Genomic DNA, 27,063 nt, shown 5'->3' with positions numbered 1-27,063 from the left:
TGCAATGGCATTGTTAACTGCCGTCGTGTTTGCTTGGGCATTCACCTTGCGACGACTGTCTGCATCTGCCAGTCTTTCGGCCATGACCATGGCCTCCTCATAGTCCCTTGGATTCTGCTTTTCCACTTCTCTTCGAGCCCAATCCTTAGCCCAAACAAGAATCCATGCAGCCTATCCACCGAAGTCATCTTGGCGATTTGCAGCATGATCTGCCGATACTTGCTTATGTACTCAGACAGCTTGCTATCCCCTTCAGCAAGATTCCTCCATTCATCCCTTATCTTGGAGACTTCATTGCGGGGGACAAAGTACTCTGTGATGTCTTTTTTGAACTCGTCCCAAGACCTCCAACCACTCCCCCCACCGCATTTCTCTACGGCAGCTAGGAGCCAATATAATATATATATATATATATATAAAATTATAAAAAATATATAATAATAATAATTATATATATATATATATATATAATATGTCGGCTCCAATTTTAAGGTGCCAAGTCATTGAGAACTTTGTCAAAGAAACGGCATCGCACTTCCTAATGTCGAATTTCAAAAACCTTCGGTTCCTGCACTATGCTGTTTTGTGTTTCATTTGGCCCTAATGCAAACCCTAATTGGTAGCCACAACACATGCGTATGCTGATTACCTGGGCAAGTGTCCTCAATTGTAATCACACACGCTTTTAAGGCTGGATGCATGTGACACTAGCACAAATTCGAATAGTTTTAAGGATTATACGTTCTTTCAAGTCCATACTAGTAACTACTCACTATATAAATAAGTCTTTAAAAGTTTTTAATGTCTTAGAATTGCACACCTTTCTTTGAAACTTCCTCTTAGTCCTATTCATAGGGTTCGAGTGATCTTTGCTGTATGTTAGACTAGTTGTATGTCTCTCATCGTGAGCATCATTAGCTTGAACATGGTGAGCATGTGAGTACATGCAAAAATACATGTGGAGGATAGATCTCCAAGTTGACACAAGAAAGGAGGGGTCATGTGGGGTTTTTGTTATTTATTTGTCCAAGAGACCTAGCCGACAGGAGTCGGGTGGCTTTAGGGGCAATTCCATGAGCCTATAAATAGCAAGGCTTATTACAATCATTAGTCATCTGATCCCAGGTTTGTGGTAGGCTTAGGTGTTTCCTTTTGGAGGCCATGTTGGCTAGGATCTATGTACATCTCTTCTGTGTATTCATCTTTGTGTTTTGCACAGTTCTTAATATGGGCAATTCTTCTATTATATTAGTATCAGAATTTGGCACGAGTCCTAGAAGTATTGAATTCGTGCAGATTTGGAAAATGCACAATACCAAAGTGTTTTGAGTGGTTCTTCAACATCAAGTATCCCAGTGGATCGAGAATGAGGGAAGCCATGGGGTAGAGTTCCCAGGTGGGTATCATGGGGTATGAAGCCCCTAGATGCTTAACTTGGCCACCATGGTACAAGGATGAGTGGAGGAACAAGGAGTTGCAGGTTTTCAAGAATGGATCAAGTTCTCATCCCAAAAAAAAAACAGGTCTTCAGCTCAATGAGGCCACAAGAAGAACAGGTGTATGTTTCTCAACGCAGAACATAGCATTAAAGATTGGAGCAATTTAAGGTTGCGGGAGAAGGTCTTCAAGACAAAGATCCAAGTGGTCAAGAATGCTTCAAGTTTTGGAAGCAGGATGACAATCATCTAGAAGAAAGGTGGATTCCCGTCATCAATCTTAGCACGAGGGGATGTCACATGCATGGCATGTGGACATGCTTAATCCCCAATTTTGGGAGCCTTTTCAGGCATTGACCAGCATATTATGGGGTCTTTGGTATTTATTACTCCAAGAGACCTGGTTGATAGCAGTTGGTTGGTTGTAGGGGCAATTCCATGAGCCTATATATAGCAAGGCATAGTACAATCGTTAATCATCTAATCCTAGGTTTGTGGGACAGGTCATAGGCTTAGGTGTTTCCTTTTGAAGGCCGTGTTGTCTAGGATCTACACACATGTACATATTGATACATATATACAGAAAAGACTGTTACATCATCTCTCTCTTCTCTTCGTTCATCTTTGCATTTTGCCCAGTTCTTAATACAAGCAGCTCTTTCATCTACGATTGTCGAAAGACTCATCAAGTCCATCCTAAGTGGTGGAGTATCTTAGTATCACTAGAGAATTTCTAATCTTGAGATATTGTGTGGAGAGATTTCGAGGAGGATGTGGGGCCCATGGACATTGTGTGCGTTGTAATTGGTGGGCGCAGTCCATGGTGACTCCAACGGGTGGAGGTGGGACACGAGAGTGGCTAGACCTCTGGATCGGATTTGTGGGTAGGGTACCACTCTTGATCACCGATTTGTGCTGCCATCTTTCTGGCGGCGTTTGGAAGAAGCTAGTGATGGTCCGCTGTGAGGTGTTTCGAGGTTGGGCTCTACTCACTCTAAAGAGTAACTCTCGGTGTCTGTTGAGCTTCATGAGGTAAAGCCCTAGGCAATGTTGATTCGGAAAGTCAATGATCCTTGACAATGGACATAAACCCTGTCAGAAGAGGCGATCAAAGCTCCCTCGGATCTCATAAAATATTGGGCACGTGCATCAGTGATCTTGGACAATGGACATAACCCCTTTTGGAAGAGGCAATGAAAGCTCCCTTGGATCTCATAAAATACTGGGCATCTGCATGTGTAGTGCTCCTCCATCTTGACCTTTGTGGATCAGAGCTTCTTCTCCTCAATATATACACACACTCTTGGATATTCGAAGCTTCAGTGTGTGAACACTCCCTAGGAGTATGTGTGTGAACACCTCTTAAAGGTGAATGTGTGCAAGTCTGTGTGAACAAGGACTTTTAGCCACTTAAGTGTTTGTGTGTGTAAGCAATGATGTCACTAGGTATAGCCAATTTCACTGCCCCAATGAGTAGAGTGTTGAGAAAGATACGACAGTTTGCCCATAAAAGCATTGTACCTTGTAAACTTCACATCAATCAATACAAGCATTACACACACTATTGGATATTCGGAGCTTCAGTGTGTGCACACTCCCTAGGAGTATGTGTGTGAACACCTCTTAAAGGTGAATGTGTGCAAGTGTGTGTGAACAAGGACTTTTAGCCACTTAAGTGTTTTTGTGTGTAAGCAGTGATGTCACTAGGTATAGCCAATTTCACTGCCCCAATGAGTAGAGTGTTGAGAAAGATACGACAGTTTGCCTATAAAAGCATTGTACCTTGTAAACTTCACATCAATCAATACAAGCATTACATTGTACGTGCAAATACAGTCTCTTTTAATTTGGAAGGGTAGAGTTTAGAGAACTTGTTTCAAACCAAAATTTCATTAAAAACAAGTTTGAAGTGACAAACAAAAGTACATAAAGCATAGGGGTGCGATGCGATCATGCGTGGTAGGCGCGAGTAAAAAAAAGTGAGTACAAAAAGAGGGCCAAAGTCCAAGGAGAGACTAGATCAAGGCATCACTATCAGAGCTCTCGTTGAAATCATCCTCATGGGAAGAGGACACATTAGTGGCCTCGCCGAAGTTAAGGAGGTTGTCCTCATCATCGAACTCGGGCTCTCTAAGCTCATGTGAGAAGCCAAAGGGAGGATCCTCATTTGCAAGAGCGAGTGTGGAGTTACCCAAACCACGCCGTGTTGGTCATGACCAATCCCGGCTAGTTCAAGTGTGAACACAGCTTACTCACGGGCACTTTTTCCTTGTGACTGGGCACAGGTTTTTTTCCCCGTGTGAACACACTTATGTGTGTTGGGCACTTTGCCCTAGGCTTTTTTATGTACTCACATTGTACTTTCCATATCATTATTGAGTACATCTTTTCCAGCACTCTTGAGCTTCAAGTTCTCCTCTCTTGCATTTTGTGTGTGTGTGTGTGTGTGTGTGTACAGGCTTCTTCCCCCATACCCACTATTGGTATCAGAGCCTGGGTTAGGGTTTTGTTGTTTAGGGTTAGGGTTTCGCCCTTAACCGCCTCTGCAGGTTGTCGCCCTCAGTTGCCCGCTGCTGCTCTCAGCCGCCTTTGTAGGTCGCCGCCCTCAGCAGCACGTTGCTGCTGCCGCTCTCAGCCGTCGTCGCCTTCAGATCTGCTGCCGCCCCTGTGCGCCGCCGCCGCTCAGATCTGCGCCGCCCTCTGCGTGCGTTGCTGTCGCTGTCGCTCAGATCTGAGTCGCCCATCTACAGATCTGCCTTGCGCCGCCGTCATCATCTGCCTTGCGTCGCCGCCGCTTGTCAGCACTGTGCGCAACGCCGCCGCCGCTGCTTCCATCGCTGACGCTAGATCTACGCTCGCCGCTCTGTCGTGCGTCGCCTGTACGGCTCTGCGCCGACTGTGCCTGTGCCGTACGCCGCTTGACACCCTGCATCGTCCGATGCCCAGACCTGACGCCGGCCTGACCTGTGCTATGCGCTGCCCCTCTCCTCAAACTTAGTGCCAATAGAAAACAGTAACCAATTTGCTATATTTTTTTTTAAATTTCTTTTAAATTTCAGAAACTGCTAAAAACTATTAGCAAATCGGGTGTGTTAATTTTGGGGCTTTTCGTCCTTGAGCTCAAAATTGCAAAATTGACATACATTGGCACCGATTCTGCTTGATTCGGTGTGTAATTGCACTGAAATTTGGGGATTTTGCAAAAATTGACACAATTTGTAGGTTCTTTATAGACATTTGCAGGCATTCTGGGTGTTACATGTAGATTCAGTTGACATTGGGGCATTTCTCCCAAATTTTTGGGTGTTACAGCATTATTGCGGCATTACCTCTTGGTTGTACACACTTGTGACCACCATGTCTGGGAACACTGGTGATTTATTTGGAATGCTTTCCGTTGAGGATAAGTTGGATGGCACCAACTATCCTATGTGGGCATACATGATGAAACATGTACTTGTTGCAAAGAATTTGTGGGTTTATGTATCAGGGGTTGATGTTACGCCCATTGCTCCTGCACGAGCAACAAGTATTGCAAGAACCATTGATGCAGGGGATGATGTATCTTCAGGTGGTGCTACATCTTCTGCACCTTTGCCACCCACTCCATAACAGCTCAGATGGGATGCCAAGGATGCTCAGGCACATGCTTTGATTGCCCTTTCATGCAGAAGGCAGGTTATATATTGATGAGGTCATTCCAGGTGGTTCACTTGTATCTACAGTGCTTCAGGGTTTGCCAGAATCCTATCAGGGTTTTGCTACTACTCTTCGTCTACTCATGAAGGGTAATCCAAACTTGTATACACTTGATGAGTTGGTGACTCTCTTATTGAAGGAGGAGCAGTCTCGTTCTAATAGGACCTCTATGCTTTCTGCTCATCAGGCATTTGGTGCCTTTGATCGAAACAAACGTAAATCTGGGGCTTCATCTAGTGGTAAACCTAAGGGCAAACCACATTCCCATTCAGATTCTACCTCGTCTAGATAGGGTGAGTGAAAAGAAAAAGAAGCAGTAAGGTTTGGTTGCTACTGTGGACACTAAAGAAGAGGCTAACTTTGCTCATGAGGGATATGCATTAGTGGTTACATGCAGTTTGCCTGCTTCTTGTATGTCTATCTCAGCTGGACATTGGTACTTTGACAGTGGTGCTTCTAAGCACATCACTTCTTGCAGAGATCTATTTGCCAATTTGCAGGATTCACCTCCAGGTGGCATAATTATGTCTGCCAATGATGCCTCTTACTCCATTAAAAGCATTGGCAATGTGGAGCTAACAGCATGTAATGGGGATAGCTTTACTCTTTGTGGCACTTTATATGTACCAGGCATTAAGAAGAATCTCATTTTGGTTTGAGCCCTTGCATTATGTGGGTTTAAGGTTCAGTTTTTTGACCATTGTTGCTGAGTCTAAAACAGTAGAGATTCAGCTGCAGTGGCTTGTATAAGCTTGATATGTATGACAGGAGTACTTATTCTCATGATGCTATGATTGCATCCACCTCCCGTGTGTTGAGTGACACTGAGTTATGGCATGCTCGGTTTGGTCACTTGAACTTCCCATCTCTTGTACGCTTGCAGAAGCAAGGTATGGTGCATGAGCTTCCTTTCGTGTAGGTTCCCTTCAAGCATGTATGTGAGGGATGCATCCTTGGAAAGATGCACAGGAATTCTTTTCCTAAAGATGGGGCTATGAGGGCTGTTCGACCATTACAGCTTGTTCATAGTGATCTTTGTGGCCCCATGAGGGCTCCATCTTTTGGAGGACACTTGTACTTCATCACGTTCATTGATGACTACACACGGTTTTGTTGGGTGTATGGTTTAAAAATGAAGTCAGGTGCCTTTGCAGCTTTCAGAGACTTATGACCATTGGGTGGCAGCCATGTGTTCGGAGTTGGACTCCATTGACAAAAACGGTACTTGGGAGTTATGTGACTTGCCCCCGGGCAAGTGTGCTATTGGCACAAAATGGGTTTTCAAACTTAACTGTAAGCCTGATGGTTCAGTTGATCGCCATAAGGCTCGCTTGGTCGCCAAGGGTATGCCCAACGTGAGGGCATTGACTATGAGGAAACCTTTGCTCCCACTTCACGTATGACTACCATACGTACTGTTATTGCATTGGCTACCCACAAGCAGTGGCATGTTCATCAGTTGGATGTCAAAACTACTTTTTTGAATGGCTATTTGCAGGAGGAAGTTTTTTTGTCTCAGCCTCCTGGCTTTGTTCAAAAAGGTGCAGAAAGTAAAGTATGCTGTTTACATAAAGCACTGTATGGTCTTAAACAGGCCCCTCGTGCTTGGTACCACAAAATTCATGCATACTTGATTGCCAAAGGGTTTAGAATAGTTCAGCTGAGAGTACACTTTATGTACGCCACATTGGGAACAATGTTCTCATCTTTATTCTTTATGTGGATGACATGCTCATCACTCGCCTTGAAGAGGGTGATATTTCAGCTTTTGAAGCTGATTTGCACCATGCATTTGATGTCACAGACATGGGGCATTTACATTATTATTTGGGCATACGGTTTATACCTTTTGAGGAGGGTATCATGTTATTTCAGTGCAGATATGTTGAGTAGCTCCTTGAGCGTTTTCACATGACAGATTGTAAACATGTTTCTATTCCTATGGAACTAGGTCTAAAACTGTCACTTGAGCATGCTGGTGAGCCTTTTGATGTTGCCACCTATCAGCAAGCTGTGGGATGCCTTATCTATTTATGCTCTACTTGTTTGGACATACAATATGCTGTTTCTCAGTTGAGCAGATTCATGCATTGTCCGAGCACTATGCATTGGCAAGCATGTAAGCGTGTCTTTCGCTATCTTAAAGGCACTGCAATCTTTGCTTTGTTTTATGGCAGTTCTTCTACACTATGCTTGCTTGCATTTACAGACAATGATTGGGCAGGTTGCTATGACACGCGAGTGTCAACCAGTGGTAACTATTTTCTTCTTGGTGACTCATGCATCTCATGGCTCAGTAAGAAGTAGCCTACAGTGGCCACTTTTAGTTGTGAAGCTGAATACAGGGCAGCCTTTACAGCTACTGTGGAATGTGTTTGGCTACGACGCCTTCTAGCCGATCTTGGTGTTGGACAGCAGTTCCCTACCACCATTTACATTGACAGTCAGAGTGCTTTGGCAGTTGCACGAAACCCAGTATTTCATGCCCGCACAAAGCATATTGAGGTTCACTATCATTTTGTCAAGGAAAGGCTCCATGCAGGAGAGATTGAATTGGCTTATGTGTCTACACATGCCAATATAGTAGATGGGTTTACAAAGCCTCTTTCAAGGGAAAGGTTTGAAGCTTTTCGCAAAGCTTTGAGCTTACAACCTCTTCCAAGGTAGTCTGCTACACCCTGTCCCCGTTCACACCATTCACTTGAGGGGGGTTTGCTGGTCATGACCACTCCTGGCTAGTTAGGTGTGAATACAGCTTACTTACGGGCACTTTTTCCCTGGGATTGGACACAGTTTTTTTCCCGTGTGAACACACTTACGTGTTGGGCACTTTGTTCTAGGCTTCTTTATGTACTCACATTGTACTTTCCATATCATTATTGAGTACATCTTTTCTAGCACTCTTGAGCTTCACAAGTTCTCTTCTCTCTTGCATTGTGTGTGTGTGTGTGTGTGTACAGGCTTCTTCCCCCGTACCCAACACGCCGCATATAGGTATGCACTATGTCCCTGGAAGCACCATGAATCGTGCATCCACGACTTCCTACTTGCACTCCTCTGCCACTACCTCCATGCCCACAATGAGTGCGAGTAGGTCGTCGATCAAACGACTCGAGCTCTCGATAGATCTCTGCATAGATCCTCTCCTCCTCCTCATCTTGCTCTTTGTTAACACTCTCAAGAGTGCCCCGTGTGAGCTTGAATGCATCCACATTCACCTACATTGTACAATGATTAAGTGATAAGAAATGTATTAGAATTTAGTTTCAACAAACATTGCAGTTTGAAATTTGAATGCTTATAACTTATACGTGTCTCGCCGATTCCATCTTTTGCATTGCGCACACCATGCACAAGTTAGTGCGGCAGTACACTAGCCGCTCTAACTGGTGCGTGTTCAAGCGATTGCGTAACTTCGTGTGTATAAGTGAGTAGGAACTCCAGTTCCTCTCACATGCACCCGAAGAGCAATCTTGAGCTAGGATTCTCAAAGTCACCTTTTGGAGGCTTGAGAGCGCATACCCAAATGTCTCCCACCAAAAGAGGGGCTTCACAAGGGATTCTCTCTTCCAACAGGTAGTAGATGCAAACGCGGTTCCTCCCCTTTGGTCATTGTAGCTAATGAGCTTCTCAAGGAACTTCCCATGGCGATCCTCCGGCAATGCTTTGGGCAAGAAAGCATCTCGGGCTTCAAGTAGCTCCACGTTGGTGAGATTGTACCCACTCTTGTGTTCTTGATCTTTCATGCTTTTGATTCATGCTCTTGATTTATGCTATGATGTTATGGTTTAATTTCTTGTTATATTCAATATTCCTCTTTTGAATAAAAGGATTTATGGAATTTACAGAAATCAATTCTACCCAATAGAGATAGCTTCGGTCATTACTTCCTTCATCCACACTAACTTGCCCATATCCTCCATGAGCAAGTCAATGCAATGGGAGGCACAAGGCGTCCATACTATGGAGGGATAGTCTTCCTCGAGCAATTTCTCCATCCGACGACAATTTGAAGCGTTGTCAGCAATGACTTGCACCACGTTCTCCGATCCGACCTACATGTCACAATGCACATGAATGGATGCAATGAGCATATACGGTATGAGACTTCAGTCATGACATAGCCACGTATCACATATACTAAAGCCTAAACTTCAAACTTTAAAGACTTGTGTGCAATTTGAAACTTACCTCCATGATTGCTTGCTTAACATGGCGATATATGAATGCGCTTGATGTTTTCCTCCCTGCCTTTCCGGAATCCACGCCCCGCACAAAGTATGTGCCAAGAGGGCAAGAGACAAGTATGTTGATGATGCCTCTCTTCTTCCGGTCACTCCATGCGTCAGAGAGGATGCTACACCCTTACTTGGACCATGTCGCCCTCAAGTGCTAGCTGTCTGGAGGACTCCAGGGCAAGCCTCAGGTACCTGTGGGGATCCATGTGACTCATGCGATGGAGGTATATGACTGTCTGGAAGAGTGCATCCACTACCATCGGGGTTGTAGCAAACTCTGCTTGGATAATCTGGTGTGGTACTGATGGTTTGCAGCGGATCATACGGGAGAACATCATGACCTGGGGCCTCTCAACTCGCTGCCAATCCTCATCGGATAAATCTGGCCCCCAGAAGGTTGCTCCATACATCAAGGCTAGTGTGACAAGGGTGTCAAAAAGCCAGCCCTTTGTCCTGGGCTCCTGGAAATGTGCTTGGAAGCACTGTCGCTTAAGTAAAAGCTCAAGGCTGCATATCCCCGCGTTACTCTGGCATGTGCTGCGGGAACCATTGTAAAGCGTGGGCCACTGAAAGTGACAGCAAGGTAGACATAGGATGAGACAATCTCCACAGGATCCCCTCTATATGTGAAGCTCAATCTGGATGTGAAGGGGTGAGAGGTATTGAGGACCATTACCTTGGTTTTACCAAGGTTAACAGAGAGGTTCCGCTGAGTGCAAAAGTCATGTAAGGCATCCAACTGTCTTTGAAGCCCTTCGGCTGAGTCTGAGAGGAGGACGATGTCATCTGCATAAAGTAGTATGGGGATCAATATGCCTGCCAGTGTGGGACCAGCCCCGCCTAATTCTCGATGAAGCTCGAGATCTCATCAATGTAGAGGCTGAAAAGAGTGGGTGAGAGAGAGAGAGAGAGAGAGAAATAAAATGAAATGTTATATTAACGTCTTCAAAAGGCCATAATGACCTATGAGACCAAAAGTTACATCATGGTGGATCTGATACAATGTCTGGATTAAAAAAAAACCCAGAAAATGAAAAATAAAGATGATACCACTGGCACCTAGAAAATGAAACTGGAACTGGAATATAGTGAGGGGGGGTACGCTATGGAGGTGAGTGGAATATAGTGAGGGGATACAATATATGTGGGACAGAGGGGTACACTATGGAGGTGCCTCCATCTCATAATGTGTGCCGCATCGGACACTGGCGGATCTCCTCAATATCCTCTGTGGTCAGCACCCTAACTGGGTGTCCCGCATGCCTCGCAAGAATAATCCAAATCTGCCGCTGCAACCTCCGTCTATGCTGGGATGCCCTCCTCCGTAGTCGTGGGCGTCTGGACCACCCAAGCTCAATCGCACGATCAATCAGTGTACCCTTGGTGTGGGCGGTATCCATGTCCTGCTGTGCTGCTGTGGTCCATCTGGCGCAGTGATGGTTGGACTAAAGAAATCTGTAATGTGCCTCTGAGTCTGGCTCTCTGTGCGCCTAAGCAGGCTATCTCTATGTCTCCGCAGCTCAAGCAAGAACAATCCCAAACACCTCTGGTCCTAGTACCCCATGACTCTGGAAAGTGGTCCAAAACCCTCTCTGAATAAACAGTGGAAACGACCACGTATCTCATAGTATGCAGTACAATGGCATATATAATGCAGCTCTGGCTCTGGCTCCCCATGGCATACTCGGCATATCCTGGCCTCAGCTGGTATACCTCTATATCGGCCAATCTCAATCTCAAGCTGGTGTGAGGATGTGCGAATCTGACCAATAGCACATCGTACTGCATGAGACAAGTGTACATCCATGTAACTGGGTCTGATCACAAAACCATCTGCTGTGAGCTGAAGAAAATGCTCTCTGTAGAAAGCCATCTTCGTGCCCAGCTCCTCAGTCGGCTGTATCCATGTCCTCCTAATGTCCAGCTGAACTAAATCCTGACGGATGAGTCTGGTAATCTCTGTCCGTGTGAGAGTGAGAGAGGGTGCCTCCAGAGAATACTGGAAGGGAGGCAATCTGTCCATGCTAAAACCATGTGCCTGGAACCAAGATGTCATCTGTCCATACCAACAAGCCGTGTCTCCATGTAAAGCTGACTGTCGGGAGGACTCCAGGGCGAGGCGTGCATATCTGTCTCGGGGGAGATCCCACAAGCCATGTATGTAGGAGACTGATCTCGTAAGAGCCTCAATCACCAGAGGGGTAGCCGCCATGTATGATGTGCATTGTGAACCTTGAGGGAAGCTTGGGGGTGGGCATCAACTACTTATTTGCTGTACTAATTCTTTCTATTTGCTACTTTCCCTTAGTGCTAGGCTTCATTATGGCTGAGTCTGCCTTGCATCTCCGGAGGTTTGACAGAAACTCAGTACGAAGGGCTTTGTGTGAATATATGCTCTTATGTGTGTGTGTGTGTGTGTGTGTGTGTGTGTGTGGAGTGCGTGTGTGAGAGCATATCTTGATACAGAGTTCTACACCCACTATTGGGCATTGATGATGGTGGTGGGGGTGTCATGACCCTGTGAAAGTGGAACAGCACAAGTGTGGGCATGGTGGTCTGTGAGCAAGATAAATATTTCATGATTCATACTTGGGTGCCCGGACAAATAGTAATATGTGTGGACATCCCCAAGTGTGAAGGGGGACCAAGGGATTTAATATTTATAATGTTTTAACCCTGGGTGACCCCTAGGCATAAGTGGCCCTTAGACACTTTAATGAACTTTAAAAAGGGGCCTAAGATATTTATGGAGGGAGGGCTACTCCACTTTTGGAGTACACGCCTCCTCTCTCTCTCTCTCTCTCTCTCTCTTACGGGCACTTGCTTTTTGGGAGAAGAGGAGTCGGCTGGTTGCCTGTGTGGAGAGAGATTGGTACAAGTCGGTTGGCTGCGTAGAGTGAAGCCATACAGTACAGCAGCAGCAAGACGTTTAGTACAGGCTGCAGGTACTCACCCGTACGACAGGTACGGGTGTTGCAGGTACAGGCTATTACAGATGGCTGCAGGGTGATTGCTGTGCAGGCAACGCATCTAACAGGCGGCGGTTGCATGTGTTGACCTGTACGGACAGGTGCAGGCGGATAAGGAGAGCTCTGTCCAGCAGGTACAGATGGGTACAGTGCAGTCCCGTACAGCTGGTATAGGCGGCGGTGCATCACCAGGGTACAGGCGGCGGCTGCAGGTGTTGACTTGTACGGACAGGTGCAGGCGGATAAGGACAGCTCTGTCCAGCAGGTACAGACGGGTACAGTGCAGTCCCGTACAGCTGGTATAGGCGGCGGCGCATCACCAAGGTACAGGCAGCACATCAAAAAGACAGCTGCAAGTATAGTGCTGAGGCGGCTGCAGGGAGAAAAGTACAGACAGGTAAGGTACACATGTGTGCTGCAAGTACAAACCTGTACGGACAGGTGCACACGTGTGCTGCAGAATTGCTGACACAGGCGGCTGCAAGTACAGACTGGTACGGTCAATCCCTCCGGTGCAGAACTGCGCATAACAGTTGGTAAACTCTGAACATATCTCTTTTTCTTTCCACTGGCTTATGTCTGCTACAGAGTTGTTTCTTCTGGCCCTTTGTGAGAGGAGTAGTTTGAAGGGTGGAAACAGTGTTGGACAGTGGATTTGTATTTGGGCTGAGTTTGAAGCCATGAACATGGAACAACCAGATGTGTGCTCAAGACAGCCCTGTTGTATTGTCTTGGTTGATTAGAGGAAACCACAGTGTGTTGCTTTTGTGGGACACAGATCTGTATGTGAATCCTCTATGCTAAGAGGTCTTGAGGGCTACCAGATTGAACATGAAGGTTTACTTTCCTTGACTAGCTTTGTTGTACTCAGTTAAACTTTCCATTGAATTCGAATAAAGAAATACCGAAAGGGGCGCCAAGCTTTGGGGCCAACAGGTGTCGTTTTCCTTTTTGTTCTGGAGCATTCTAGCTCCTGTTCATTTGTTTTTTTTGTCTAGACTACATTTGGAAAGGTGATTGCTAGTCTACCGCACTTTGGTTTCTACCAGAGGCCGGTTTCAAGGGGGATGTTGTAGTATCTCATACTATGCAGTATGGAGTTGATAGCTATATAGTCTTGTGGGTTGACTACCATGAGTATATAACATGCATGTTCCTAAAAGGTGAATCTGGGCATGTTTATCGATTCATCTAGGTATATATTTTATAGGTATGGGCCATGGCATAGGCAAATGCCAAAGACTTGGCCCAAGACAAGGCAAACAAAACAGTTGCAAAGCGGCGCATCAAACAGTCGGAAACGAGCAATTCAAATGGTCAGAAACAGCCAGAAAACGGTAACTGGGCATTATCGTACCGTACGGTATCGTACCATATGAACCGTACAGTACGAACCGGTTTGTACCGGTATGAGAAACAACTATGGTGGTAGCAATAAAGTCCCAATGAAGTGTATCAAATGCTTTGGCAATGTCTACCTGCAAATAGCAATACCTCTTGACGAGTATATTTGGCATATGCCATTCCCACATAAGCATTTCATATGTTGCCTATTATTTGTTGTTTGGGAATGAACCCGTATTGGGTAGGGTGCAATTCTTTGTCAAGCACATTGGCTATTATCTTTGTCACCAATTTGTATAACATTGGCATTAAAGTTATAGGCCTCCAATCAGCCAAATTTGCGCATAGATTCTTTTTTGGAACCAATTTCTCGAGGCCTTCTTGCCAGGAAGCAGGCATCACTCTTTGTAACCATGCAACATTTATCATTGCCAATAGAATATTGTCCAATTCCTCTCTAAAATGTTGAAAAAATTCCACAATCAATCCATCCCATCTTGGGGATTTCCATTTACACAGTTTGGCAGGAGCACTTTGCAATTCCATATTCGTGAAAGGGGATTCCATCACTGTAGCTTCTTGTTATTAAGAATTGGTGTCACATTTATAAGCATCCTACCTTTCGCTTTCAACTCTTCTTTTCACGAGAAGTGACATGGTGTAGCAAAGATTGATTGGAAATGTGCCACACATTCTCTTTCAAGATCATTTACATCATTGGTCCACTGACCATCAAGCTTCTGCACACGATGTATGCTTTGCATTTGTCTCTTAGCATGGAAGCTTTTGAAAAACTGTTTTGACGAGCAACCTTTATCTAGTAAAGGCTTTTGCCTTGCTTGTATTTGCCATTTTTTTAAATTTCCTCTGATTGTTGCAATCTATCATATATTGTACACACACACACACACACACACACACACACACACACACACACATGTATATGTATAGCGCGTGTATATTTTAGTGATTTCTTGTGTCAGCTAGCACTTGGAATTCCTATGAAAACCAAGGTGTTCCCTCCCCTTTCCCTTTTCTCAATGCACAATTTTGTTTTTTTGGAATGGTAGAATGGTTGGGTCACTGTTCTTCACAAACATCGTCAAGTGCATAGTTGCAAGGAGTTTCATGAAATCCTCCAAACGACGTTCAAAGATTATGTTTTAAAACTACATTTCATATAACACGTTTCAAATTGGTGTTTTCAAATAGGTTTCTTAAGTTTAATACCTTAATGATGCAGAAGTTTGAATATTAGTTTCGAATAAAAAGTATATTTTTAAAGGTTTTTTGAGGTACACGTGGAAAAAATGTCTCATAAAATGAATTTCAAAAACATTTCGTCCACTTTCTTATCATATGAGTGTGCTTTAGTGTATCTATGGTCAATTGCAGCAATCTATGAGTTTTGTCTCTCACTGTGCAATGGGAGAACCCGTAGAGGACAACAATGTTGGTAATTGGTTACATCAAAGCTAGGTATGACTTATTATTGAAACCTCAAGCAGGTCTTTGAGGACTCAAGGGAAAGTTGAGTGCTTATTGAAATCAAGAAGGCAATCAATAGAGGTCTAGTATAAGGTTGTGTGCTCGCTTGTAGAGGTGGCATTTGTGCATGAGGTTGAGCTTAGGAGACATGGAGGTGCAAGGAGGAGCGAGAAAAGTAAAAATAAGGTATAAAAGGCGAATTTGAGAAGAGGGAACTGACAAAGTTGTCCTAACATTGGACTATTTTTGTCAATATACCCTATCCTTCAAATGTTAATTACAACTCAATATTATACTGAATCCATCATTGCCAAGAAAATTCAACCTACACTTAAAAAATAAAAAATAAAGTAGAATTGACATTCTTTGAGTCTGCCTACATTTACTATCTGAATCTCAAGGTGATACCTATTCACTTGATCCATTTATGTAGATATCCATTGAAGCATCTATCATCCGACAATTGAATCTGTTTGCACACAAGTTGATGATAATGTCCCTCAATGTGTTTATGAATCGTGCAAGCCAACAACAAGGCATTTAATGGCTTGGAGATTTCTTGGTAGATTGAGCTTAACTGTCATCCACACAATCACCGGGCTTGGACCCTAATGTCCAAGATGGCCATGCCCTTGGGAAGCACTTGCATTAATTGGAGTGTACATGGAGATAGTGTTTTTATATATGATTCAAATAACCAAAGCCAATGGCAACGCATTTACTGGCTTGGAGATTTCTTGGTAGATTGAGCTTAACCGTCATCCACACAGTCACTGGGCTTGGACCCTAATGTCCAAGCTGGCCATGCCCTTGGGAAGCACTTGCATTAATTGGATATGAGCCAAGAAATTGTCCAAATGTGGAAAACTTCACAGTACTCTCTTTGGAAATGGCGTTGCGCCTGATGGAGGTGATGGAGAGGTAATTCTCCCTCTCCCCTCTCTCCCCTCCTCCTCCATCCAATACTCCTTCCTCCTTCTCCATCCAATACTCCTTCCTCCTCTCCCTTCTCTCCTCTGTTAACTGTTAACAGCTGATTAACTTTAATCTTTTGATTAAAGTTTTTAATTAAACTTCACCTAGTCATAATTAACATTAATTATGATTAATGTTTCTTCACCATCTTTGTTAATTTCAACCTTGCATTGGGTTGATTTCTAGGGATTTCGAAGCAATCTGATCACATGTAAACCCGTTTTGTCTATACGAAACACGAAATGGCCGAAATGTTTTGAAATGAAATGAGACACTCCCAACCGAAACACAATTTCACCTAACATTGATTTAAAAAGAGACCTTATTCTTCTCTTCTTCCATCTCAATAGAAGAAATTTTTCTTGTGACTGTGTAACTGTCCTCAAATTTGACTTCTTAGTTGATTTCACCTAACTTTATACTCAATTGTTAGAATTTCTTACAAGTATTCCACTAGTTCTTCTATTTCTCACTTTCCTCCAATTTACAAATCCCAATTTCATACTTTCAACCTCAATGTTCAAAACATCGTTTTGTCAACTTCACCTAATCGATTTGTTGAAATTTCCTACAAGTGTTCCACTAGCTCTTCAATTTATCACTTTTCCCTAGAAGTACTCTGCATGTGGCCTTAATTGTCATGACACATGCATTTGAGGATTGATGCATGTGACATATTTGGCTTGTGTATTGTCTCATGCTAATATTTTTCACAAGGAGACCTAAGGAAGGTTATTGACTTTTCTATGGTTGCTAGTGCATTGGCATCACTAAGGCCATTACAAAAAACTCATGGCATATAGTACATTTGTGGATGATCACACATCTGCTTTTTAAAAGGCTTCTAGAGTCATGGTCATCTACTCAATAAGGGAAGACCGATCACAAGAGGCTCTTATATATTGCATAATGTGTGCACCAATGCTCTTTAGTTTGATAGAGTTAATGAAATAAGGTTTTTGGCTTCATATAAGTTACTGCATTTCTTAATGAGTGCCTTGCTAGCATTTGGTTTTATTCTCTTCTTGAGATTTAGGGAGCAATACAATGCCCTCACCATAGTAGCATGAGTGGCAGGGCCATATTAATATTTACACGCTTACCGTGTTAGAACTTTCTTTGCTTCTTTGAAGAAATTAATGTAGATGATAAAGCCTTTGGAGGGCAATTCAAGCATAAGGTTGGTTTTAGTGTGTTAAAGTGGACTGTACATGGAGGTACTGTTTTTATATATGATTCAAATAACCAAAGCCTTAGCTTAAAGCAAATTAGTCTTTTTGAACTGATTAAAAACTACTGCTTAAGAGAATTTTTGGGGTGGAGTTGGTTGCTTCAAGTTTTAAGAAGAATTTGGTTTACAGTTGCTTCAAGTTTTAAGAAGAATGTGGTTTATAGTTGCTTTTCTTTAGAGGATTTTGATGTTTATGTAAGATGCTTACCATTCATTGTGCTAAAAGCATTTCATTCATACTAAACAAGAGTACTCATTAAATTTCAAAGCTAGAGAATGATTTCCTCATTACGATTTAGTACGTTTATTTATCATTTTTTAACCCTTCAGAGTAAACTAGACTGTCATAATGATAAAGCTAGTCAGTCGAATGGTTTAGTAGGCTGTGGTGGAGAACCAAGTTTTTCTAGCTGGTGGCTTACACATGTTTATTAAGGGAGAATCTATTGGGAGATACAAGGTAGTGACATTTCATGTCAAGAAATTATTCCCCATTTGTGCACACAAGCGTTCTTTATGACATTGGATAATAATTCTGGTTCAGAGTACAGTCAGTTTCAAGGTAGTGCAACTGGTAGAGATTGAAATGCAGTCTCTTTAATTGATGGTTAAAATTCATGACACATTTTAATCCAACAGCTGTGTTAAAAGGGAGCAATGGTATGCAGCTGAAGAATTAAGAGCTTATGACATCTTTGCAAAGAGAGACAAATAACTTTGGCTATAAGGTGGTTTGTTGGAGTAATACAATGTTGTTGGAGAATAGCGACCTTTTTTGGCGCTGGTCTAGTTTCAAGATTGATGTAACCATGAAGAAAACAAACACTTCTGTATTTTACAAATGAGAAACATTGGATGGTTGATGAGATGGATATTGGTGGTTGGAAGTCTTGAGTTAATGGAATTAGAGCATTCTGAGGGCAAGAGAAGAAATTCTGGTGGTTAATTGAAATCTCTGTAGCCTGAACATGGTGACCTGAGAAGAGCTCCAGCAAACGCTGTTAGTGGGTGAGAATTGCTCCCTAGTGATTTCAAAGCGGGCTGTAGAGCTTGTTAATTGAGATTGGCATGCACTTTGCAGAATGGTGCATGTGAAGCCCTTAAAACATCTTGCTAAGTCACTTGCTATTGTTATTTTCCCAAGGGACAGCAATGAAGACCTAGGTCCAACTTTAAAATGCTTGTTACACCATTTTAAAAATATTATGATGCATCTATAAGTTGGCATTAGACTTTCTGCAGAAATTTGAAATATATTTAATACGGAATCACATAACAAACTGTAAAAAATGTGATCTGCAGGGATCCTTTTGATTTGGTATTCTTATGGAGACGAGTACCGAAGCATTCAAAAGTGCTTTGATGTTAATCAATCTAGCAAATACACTACTAGCCATGCAGTTGACTCCACATGGGAAAAAGCTCTTACCTGTTTTCTAAAGCATTTCAATGTACATGAAAGGCTCCAGCAACAATGAAGCCATCTTTCAGAAGTCAAGAACGGCTAAGGAGATATTGTAGTTGCTGTTCACATGCAGTATGTCGAGGATGACTTCTAAATTTTGTAGAGGCTGATCACAAGAGTATATTTTTGGCTCTACGATTGTGTCATGGAGCGATGAACCATATTTAAGCTTCTCAACCATCAAATGGAGATGAATCTAGGGATGGCAGTGCCAACACGTGGCAGTTTTAACTCTAAGACACCAACCATTCTTTAAGCCTGGTAGCAAATGTCCAGAATTCACGGGTATTTATGCTCATACAAAACATCTGAATGCATTTTTGGAAAACGTAAGAGGAGAAGTTTAAGTTTGGTAGTAATGAACATAACAAGATCTTGCAACATCTCTTGGAATTTTTCAATATAGAAAATTTTGAATGGTTCTTCAAGCTTTTGGAGTCTTTTTTTCAACTTTTGAATGAAAAGTTAAATTTCTAGCGAACCAATGTTTTTTTTTTAATTTTTTTTGGGGCAAAAAGGAGACTTCTATTAAGTATGAATAAACCTTACAAAATCAACTTCTATTTTGAATGGTCCTTGAAGCTTTTGGAGTTGTCTTTTTTTTCAACTTTTGAATGAAAAGTTAATTTTCTAGTGAAGCAATCTTAAAAAAAAAAGACTTCTATTAAGGTTTGTTCATGGCTGGAAGCTGGAACAAAACAAAACCTCATCCCAAAATATAGGTTGATCTCAACCAATGTGGAGCACAAAGGTGCCATAGAGTCCCGTGGGGTTCGTTGAGAAAAAGGTCCCTTGATCCCACTCCCTCATGAAAACAATGCTCGTTGCATGTGCAGAACTAGAAGGTCCCTGTATATGAGCGCAAGTGGCCAAAGAGAGTGAATAATGTCTCCCCATATGGTACAAATGCAGCGAGTGTCATATATCTGAGTGACCTCAATAGCCTCTATGCATTTGGCCTTTCAAATCTTCCAAGCTGTGATACTGGCAATGAGCTCCCAAGTAGTATCAATCCTCTGTAGAGGTGGTCTATACCGGGTATGAGGAATATCTTGTAGCATGCAACGTTGGGCCACACCTTTGCATGTCATGACCTCAAAAAATATTTGTGGACTAGAGTGAGTGAGCAATAGAGCCCCAAGTAACATAAATGGTCTCTCTCCTTAATCTACACATAAACTAAGTGCCATGTGCATCCGTTAATCCCGATGCTCATAGACATGGATATTCTCATTAGCAAATATATGGGCAGATTTAGAGCGGATTTTGCAGTTCTACAGGCTCCCGGAAGTTCCCGAGACATAGCCCAATGGTTGGGACACCTTTTGGGCATAGTTTGCACACAGAATAAGACTTTTTGGGCGATGTTTTGTGGGAAAAATAGGAAAATCGACTTGATTACGAATTCATACCTTTTCCCTATAAATAGGATCATTAAGCATTCATTAGAATCATCATTCAAAGATCAAGAGGATCCATTTGTCAGAGTAAGGTAGTCTGCAAGGCAACAAGGACACAATGGTGGATCATTAGGAGCTTCTCTTGTCCGATTGCAAGTAGAGGGCTGTAGGGATCTTTGGTATGCATCATGAAGCTATGAATGAGCAAGATCATTTGCACGAAGTTGTGAATCAACAAGATCTTTGAATATATAGCATGTTTTGGCTGTATACAGTAGATTAGGTCTATCTCTCCTTCTCTTTTTTGTCTTTGCTAAACATAGGATTAGCGCTTATCTTCTTTGCTCAGCATTAATCATGAACATGCCTTTGCTACGCATGTTACACTAAGCTCTAGAGCCCCAAATCCTCTGAACAACTCTACACTCCCAACTAAAATGTTGCATTGTCTCAGAATCTACTTGGCATTTGGGGTAGGCGGGGTCTACTCCAAAAGTAGCCCTCCACTGATTAGCGGGAAGGTCACCATGTAAGAATAACCAAAAGAAGTGAGAGATCTGGCTCCTCCTGTATGAATGCCAAAGTCTATGCCAAAATCTCTTTTGAATCAATGGGTGATGTTATAGCTTTCCTAGTGCAGCGTGAGAGTAGAAGGAACGTAGCGTTACGGACAATGTAGCTGAAAAAAAGCTTACTCTTCATAAAATTGACTACATCAGTCCGCTCCCCCTCACCAAGAGTAGTGCGGCGTGAGAGTAGAAGGAACGTAGCATTACGGACAATGTAGCTGAAAAAAAGCTTACTCTTCATAAAATTGACTACATCAGTCCGCTCCCACTCACCAAGATCCCAATGAAGATATCTGATAGAACATCCACCATATAACCATAAGCACCAAGATCGGTGGGTCACAATAGCAAGCGGAGGGTCAACATGCCATTGCTTTCTTGAGCGGCTAACTACTCTCACGAGATGATGGGCAGTGCCAGGAATAATCTCCAGCGTGTCACATTTCAACAGTCTCCATCCTGGCTAGATAGAATAAAAAACACTCTCCCTCATCATGATCTAGCAAGGCTAACACCTGAAATGAGACTGCTGCATCAATTTAATTGATTTGTCTAAGACTCCCTCTGAGGTGCTAGGTAGATACAAGTCTCTGATCCATAGGGAGACTTTTAAAAGTTTTCCAGGCAATAATTGTCGATGCACATCTCCTCTAGCTAGGCCACTGCATATATCCAGATGCATCCAAAAGTCGTCCAACCTCATCTTTAATGAGGTCATTCCACATAATGGGCTGTCTATTTGCCTCATCCATTGATGTAGGAAGCCTCTGTCTTTAAAAAGGTCTCATGCTACTCTAGCCCTGATAATGGCAACTATAAGGGGAGAAGAAAGTGACTATACTTTGCCTCCGTGAAAATGAAATGTGAACTGAACATCCAATCTCCACCACCATGAGATGTACAACTAGAATGCTCACTGCCTAGGAGGACTTCTTTGACTGCTAGCTTGCAATGCCCTGCATTGTATATCCGGATCTACAATATTCAGCCCCCTTTCGTGTCTAGTGTATAACAGTCTCTCAAGCCACTCTGGCCCAGGTGTCTAGTGAACCATCCAAATCTGACCAAAGAAAGTTATTAACCAATCTCTGTAGCCAGCCAATGCATCCATGAGAGAAGCACCAACAAGAGGCAATGAACCGGACCGAGGCAAGCAGTACTTGGTTAACCACCAAAGCTCTGGAGGCTAGATCCAATCTCCTAGAACTCCAATGAAGAAGTTTCTTCCTAATGCTCATAAGTATTGGTGCAAACTATTGTGCAAGAGAAATATCAACCCCAGAATCCAAGCAAACGTGAGCTCTGCTCCAAAAGCCAATTGACTTCTGTCAATTAGTGAGAACTCCTGCTGCCAAGCAAAACTCCTCCAAAGCAATCCGAAAGGGACATAAACATGTGTGAGGCCTCAAAAAACACAACAGTATCATCAGCAAGCTCACAGTCCAAAAGCTCATCCTCACTGCTCTAATTTTGAGAAAATCCTGTACATCTAAGAGTTCCTTCAATCAACTCTATTGTATGCCTTCTCAAAATCTAGGAATAAGATGGCTAAGGGCTGGTTTCTTTTCTCAGCCCATTCAACCGCCTCCCAAAAAGAGAAGATATTATCAAAGATGCCTCTTCCTTGAAGGAACCCATTCTGTGTATCATGAATAACATGATGCAAAACTGGTTGCAACCTCATGCTTATTGCCTTGGCAAGTATTTTATAGGCAATCCTAAGTAATGTGATAGGTCTCCGTTGACCAATATTCGTCTTATCACCACCTTTTGGGAGAAGGTCAATAAGACCCATAGTAAGAGAAGAAGGCATAATCCTTGTGTTCCACATTTCTTGAAGGGCCATAGTGATGGCCTCTCCAAAGTCATCCCAAAATGTCGTGTAAAAGGTGGGTGAGAAACCATCATTCTATGGACACTTTTTCTGAGGTAATGCATGGAGTGGCTGCTGTGTGAACTCCTCAGAGCAGAAGGGTGTTAGCACATTCATCCCTAGTTTTTGCTCATGTTTGGAGTTCCCTTTTGGTCCCTTTTTATAGCCCTTGGTTGTGGGTTGGCCACCCCTTTTTTCCATATTTTCTTGGCATTTTTCCCCAGGTAGCTTGTGGTCATCCATCACCGGTTTTGACCCCTGAAACCCCATGTACACTTGTCGGTTGCTCTGTTTCAGGGCAGCAGCACTTCTTGTGCTGCGTTTTTTCCTCTACAGGTGTTTCTTGCAGTTGTTGGTGTTCTGATTTGAGGATTGGTGCCATTTGGTACCTATGGTGGACACTTCTTCCGAGATCGTACGTTTTTCTTCTGAGATCGAGCCCGAGCTTTTGTGATGGCTGCCCTACCTACCCTTCATATGTTCTTTGAGTTTGCAAAGCTGGATGGCTCCAACTACACTTTGTGGAAGGTGAAGGTGAAATCAGCCTTGTCTGGCGTGGATCTCTGGAATTGGCTTGTTACAACTGCTAATGCCACCCCTCCCACCCTTGCTACCGTTGGTGTGACTTAGACACAGATTGATATTTTGCAGGCAAATGATCGTCATGTTTTCTCTCTTTTGATGTTGAATTGTCAAGATTCTATTCTCCCTCATGTGCGTACAGTAGATGCCGCACATGAAGTTTGGAAGGCATTTGCAGATCTTTACGAGATTAAGTCTCTGGGTCGGATTTTGGCTTTGGAAAAGCAGCTTATGGATTTGTCAGTTTCTGCCTTTCCATCTTTATTTGCCTTCATGTCAAAGATGAAAGATCACTGGGACGAGCTTGTTGTTTGTGGCAAGGATATCTCTACAGAGGATATGGCTATTCGGCCTCTCTCCAAGCTTCCATATAGAGGTTTGATGCTTACTTTCAGTCTCTTGTTTCTTCTCCTCTCGTCCTGTTCTAGTTACTTGGAAGGAAGTTCTCCCCTCCATTATGCAGATTGAGTCTCGCTTTGAGGAGCGTACTGGCACCTCTGGTGGTTCTGATGGAGCTTTGGCTGCATGAGATAAAGGGAAGAATCGACAGAAGAAAGGGAAAGGGGGTTTTGACAAGAACTCCAAGGATAAAGATAGACAAAAACAAATCGTCTTAAAACAAGGACATCGAGTGTCACTACTGTGGCAAGAAGGGTCATAAATCACCACACGAAGAACTGGGATGAAGAAGCAAAGGACTCTACCTCTATACTATGGCAAGAAGGGTCATCGAGTGTCACTACTGTGGCAAGAAGGGTCATAAATCACCACAAGAAGAATTGGGATGAAGAAGCAAAGGACTCTACCTCTAGAGCGGTGTCTCAGACCAACAAGGATGATGGTATTCTTCTATTAGCAAGTACTCGTCGTGTACTTGCTCTTGTGACTTCTCAGTCCTGGTCTTGGATTGTGGATAGCGGTGCTACTGCTCACATGACACCTCATCGGGATTGGTCCGAGGACTTTACTGCTAGAACAGGTGATATCACTTTGGCTAATTCTTCTTTCATGCAAGTTCATGGACATGGCACCATCCCCATCTTCCACTCCTCGAGGACAAGAGGTACTTCTTTTACGTTATGTACATTCCAGATTTGGCATTTAATCGTTTGTTAGTGAGTGCTCTTACAACTCAGGGTGCGGAGGTGATCTTCTCTCGTTCAACTCAGGGTGCGGAGGTGATCTTCTCTCGTGATAAGGAGACTGGGAGCATCTTGGCTTAGGGAGTCCAGGATAGTGGCTTGTACAAGTTGATTGCTTTGCTTTCTACGGGTTCTTCTTCAGCTCTTTGGCATGCGTGGTTTGGCCATTTGAGCTATCACCTTCTACAACGAGATTCAGAGGATGGGTTGGTTGAGGGTTTACTAGGCTCCATCTTCTGTTTGTTCCTGTTGTTTACAAGGGAAGCAACACTGAGCCGCCTTTCCAAAGGAGGCGACACACATATCTTCGATATCACTTGCTCTTGTTCATGCAGAATTATGTGGTCCTATGAGTACTGCGTCTTTGAGTAAGGCATTGTACATGCTCGTGATGGTGGATGACTTCTCCAGATATACTTGGGTCTTCTTTTTGAAGTCCAAGGATGAGGCTTTTCAACACTTTTATGAATGGAGGGTTGAGGTGGAAAAAGAGACCGGTTCTTCGGTCAAGGTTCTCAGGTCCGACAGAAGGGGTGAGTTTACATCCCAGGAGTTTCAGCAATCAAGGATCATGGCATTCACAGACAGCTTACAACAACATATACTCCATCAAAGAATGAAGTTGCAGAGAGGAAGAATAGGACCATCATGGAGATGGCCCGTGCTATGCTTGAGCATTCTTCATTACCTCGACATTTCTGGGCTGAGGCGGCTTCTACTGTCGTCTATATTCAGAACAGGTTTCCTACTGTTGCTCTTCCAGATAGAACTCCATATGAGGCTTTCCATGGTGAGAAGCCCTCTGTTGTTCATTTGCGGCATAGTCACATGAAAACGCGTTTCTGGAGTGAGAAACTCCGAAGCCTCGAAACGCACGAAACGTTTTAGAAACTCTTGATTTTTTTGGTTTCTTAAAAAAAAAAAAGTTTCGCAAAGTTAAAAGTTTCTATTTTTTGGAACTTTAGCAATGTAAAATTATATAGAAAAAAATCCAAAACCTTGGTGTTTCTTAGCCGAAGGCCGAAACGTTTTGCCCCGAAACCTCAAAAACCCCGAAACGTCAAAAACCCCAAAACGTTTCTGGTGACTATGATTGGCGGTTATTTGGTTGTTCGGCATATGTACATGTATCTAAGGAGCATCGCTCCAAGTTGGACTCAAAGTCTCAACGCATGACTTTTCTCGGATACAGTTCTATGTCTAAGGCATATCGTCTATATGATTAGCAAGCCTGCAAAGTTGTGAGCCATGATGTGGTGTTCGACAAGACTCTTGCATCTTCAGAGGGGGGTGGTGAGCTTGAGCTTCTTCTTCCTCTGCCTCCTCCTCCTCCTCCCTCTGTTTCTGTTACACCTCTATTTGTGGATTCTTTGTGAGATGATGATGATGACTTTGCTCCTCCTCCAGTGAATTTGAGTAGATCTATGCCTGGATGGTATTTTCAGACAGTTCATGATTTCGGGTTACAAGAGCTTCCTTCTGCTCCTCCGTCTGGTTCTCTCAAGCGATCTTTCAGAGTTTTAGGGAAACAAATTCATGAGGGCAACATGTTTGTTAACTATGCTCTTATGTTCTCTATTGTTCATGGTCCTTCTGATCCCACTTCTGTGGACGAGGCTCTTTCACAAGAGCCTTGGCGTCGTGCTATGCAGGCAGAGTTGGATGCCATTGAATAGAATGGCACTTGGATTTCGGTGCCTAGGCCATAGCAACGTAAGGTGATTGGTGTCCAGTGGATCTTCAAAACGAAGTACCGAGCTGATGGGCGCTCAGACAAGCACAAGGCGAGGTTGGTTGCCAAGTGCTATGCTCAACGCCTTGGAGTCGACTTATGAGACCTTCGCTCCGATGGCCCGGATGACTACCATTCGCACCGTTCTTGCTCTTGCAAGATATCATAGATGGCTCGTATTCCAGATGGACGTTAAGTCGGCTTTCCTGAATGGAGAGCTTACACACGAAGTGTGTGTTGATCAACCGCTCGGATTTGAGGCTCTAGGCAGACATGATCAGGTGTATCGGCTGAAAAAAGCTTTGTATGGTTTGAAGCAGGCCCTGTGGGCTTGGCACCACCGGATTGATGAGTTTCTTTTAGAAGCGTGGCCTGTGCCGTTCTCATGCAGATTTGAACCTTTATATCCTCCTTGAGAGGGGGTTGGCTGTTACATTGTGGTCTATGTTGATGACCTCATCTTTACGTTTTCTTATTCTGTGACGATCCGTTCAGTCATGGATGCTTTGGAGATAGAGCTTGAGATGACGGATCTTGGCCTTTTGCATTATTTTCTTAGCTTTGAGATTTGGCAGACCCCTAAGGATATTTTCTTCTTCTCAACAGAAGTACACATTGGAGATACTTGACAGGTTTCAGATGACTGGATGCAGATCAATATCTTCTCCTATGGATACTAGTGAGAAGCGTTCTCTTCTTGATGCTTCTCTAGGGATTGATCAGGGACAACATCAGGTTCTCATCGGTTGTTTGGTTTGGTTGACCTACTCCCGATTGGACGCTTGTTTTGCAATCATCCTATTGAGTTCTTTCACATCCAAACCCCATCAGTAGCATTGGCGGTGTGCTCTTAGGGTTCTTTGGTACTTGCGTGGTACTTTGGACTTTGGCATCTTCTATGGCCAAGGGTGCACTCTTCT

General features: G+C 43.4%; 1 protein-coding gene across 18 annotated transcripts in view; it reads left to right on the top strand.

Moving 5' to 3' along the window:
- Nucleotides 1–27,063, top strand: part of LOC147617756 (uncharacterized) — a 130,705-nt gene that overhangs the window by 52,624 nt on the left and 51,018 nt on the right. For 8 of the 18 annotated variants that reach the window (XM_086776002.1, XM_086776001.1, XM_086775999.1 and 5 more), the window contains exon 9: nt 18,683–19,130. The exons of the other annotated variants lie outside the window; for them this stretch is intronic. The gene's annotated coding sequence lies outside the window, so the exon portion shown is untranslated. The remainder of the gene's footprint in view (nt 1–18,682; nt 19,131–27,063) is intronic. 18 annotated transcript variants of the gene reach the window in all.

Source organism: Cibotium barometz, chromosome 36 (assembly GCF_041138505.1).
Source record: "Cibotium barometz isolate CiBa-2024 chromosome 36, ASM4113850v1, whole genome shotgun sequence".
Lineage (NCBI taxonomy): Eukaryota > Viridiplantae > Streptophyta > Polypodiopsida > Cyatheales > Cibotiaceae > Cibotium > Cibotium barometz.
Note: the sequence above shows the minus strand (reverse complement) of the source record. Positions and strands in the feature narration are given on the sequence as shown.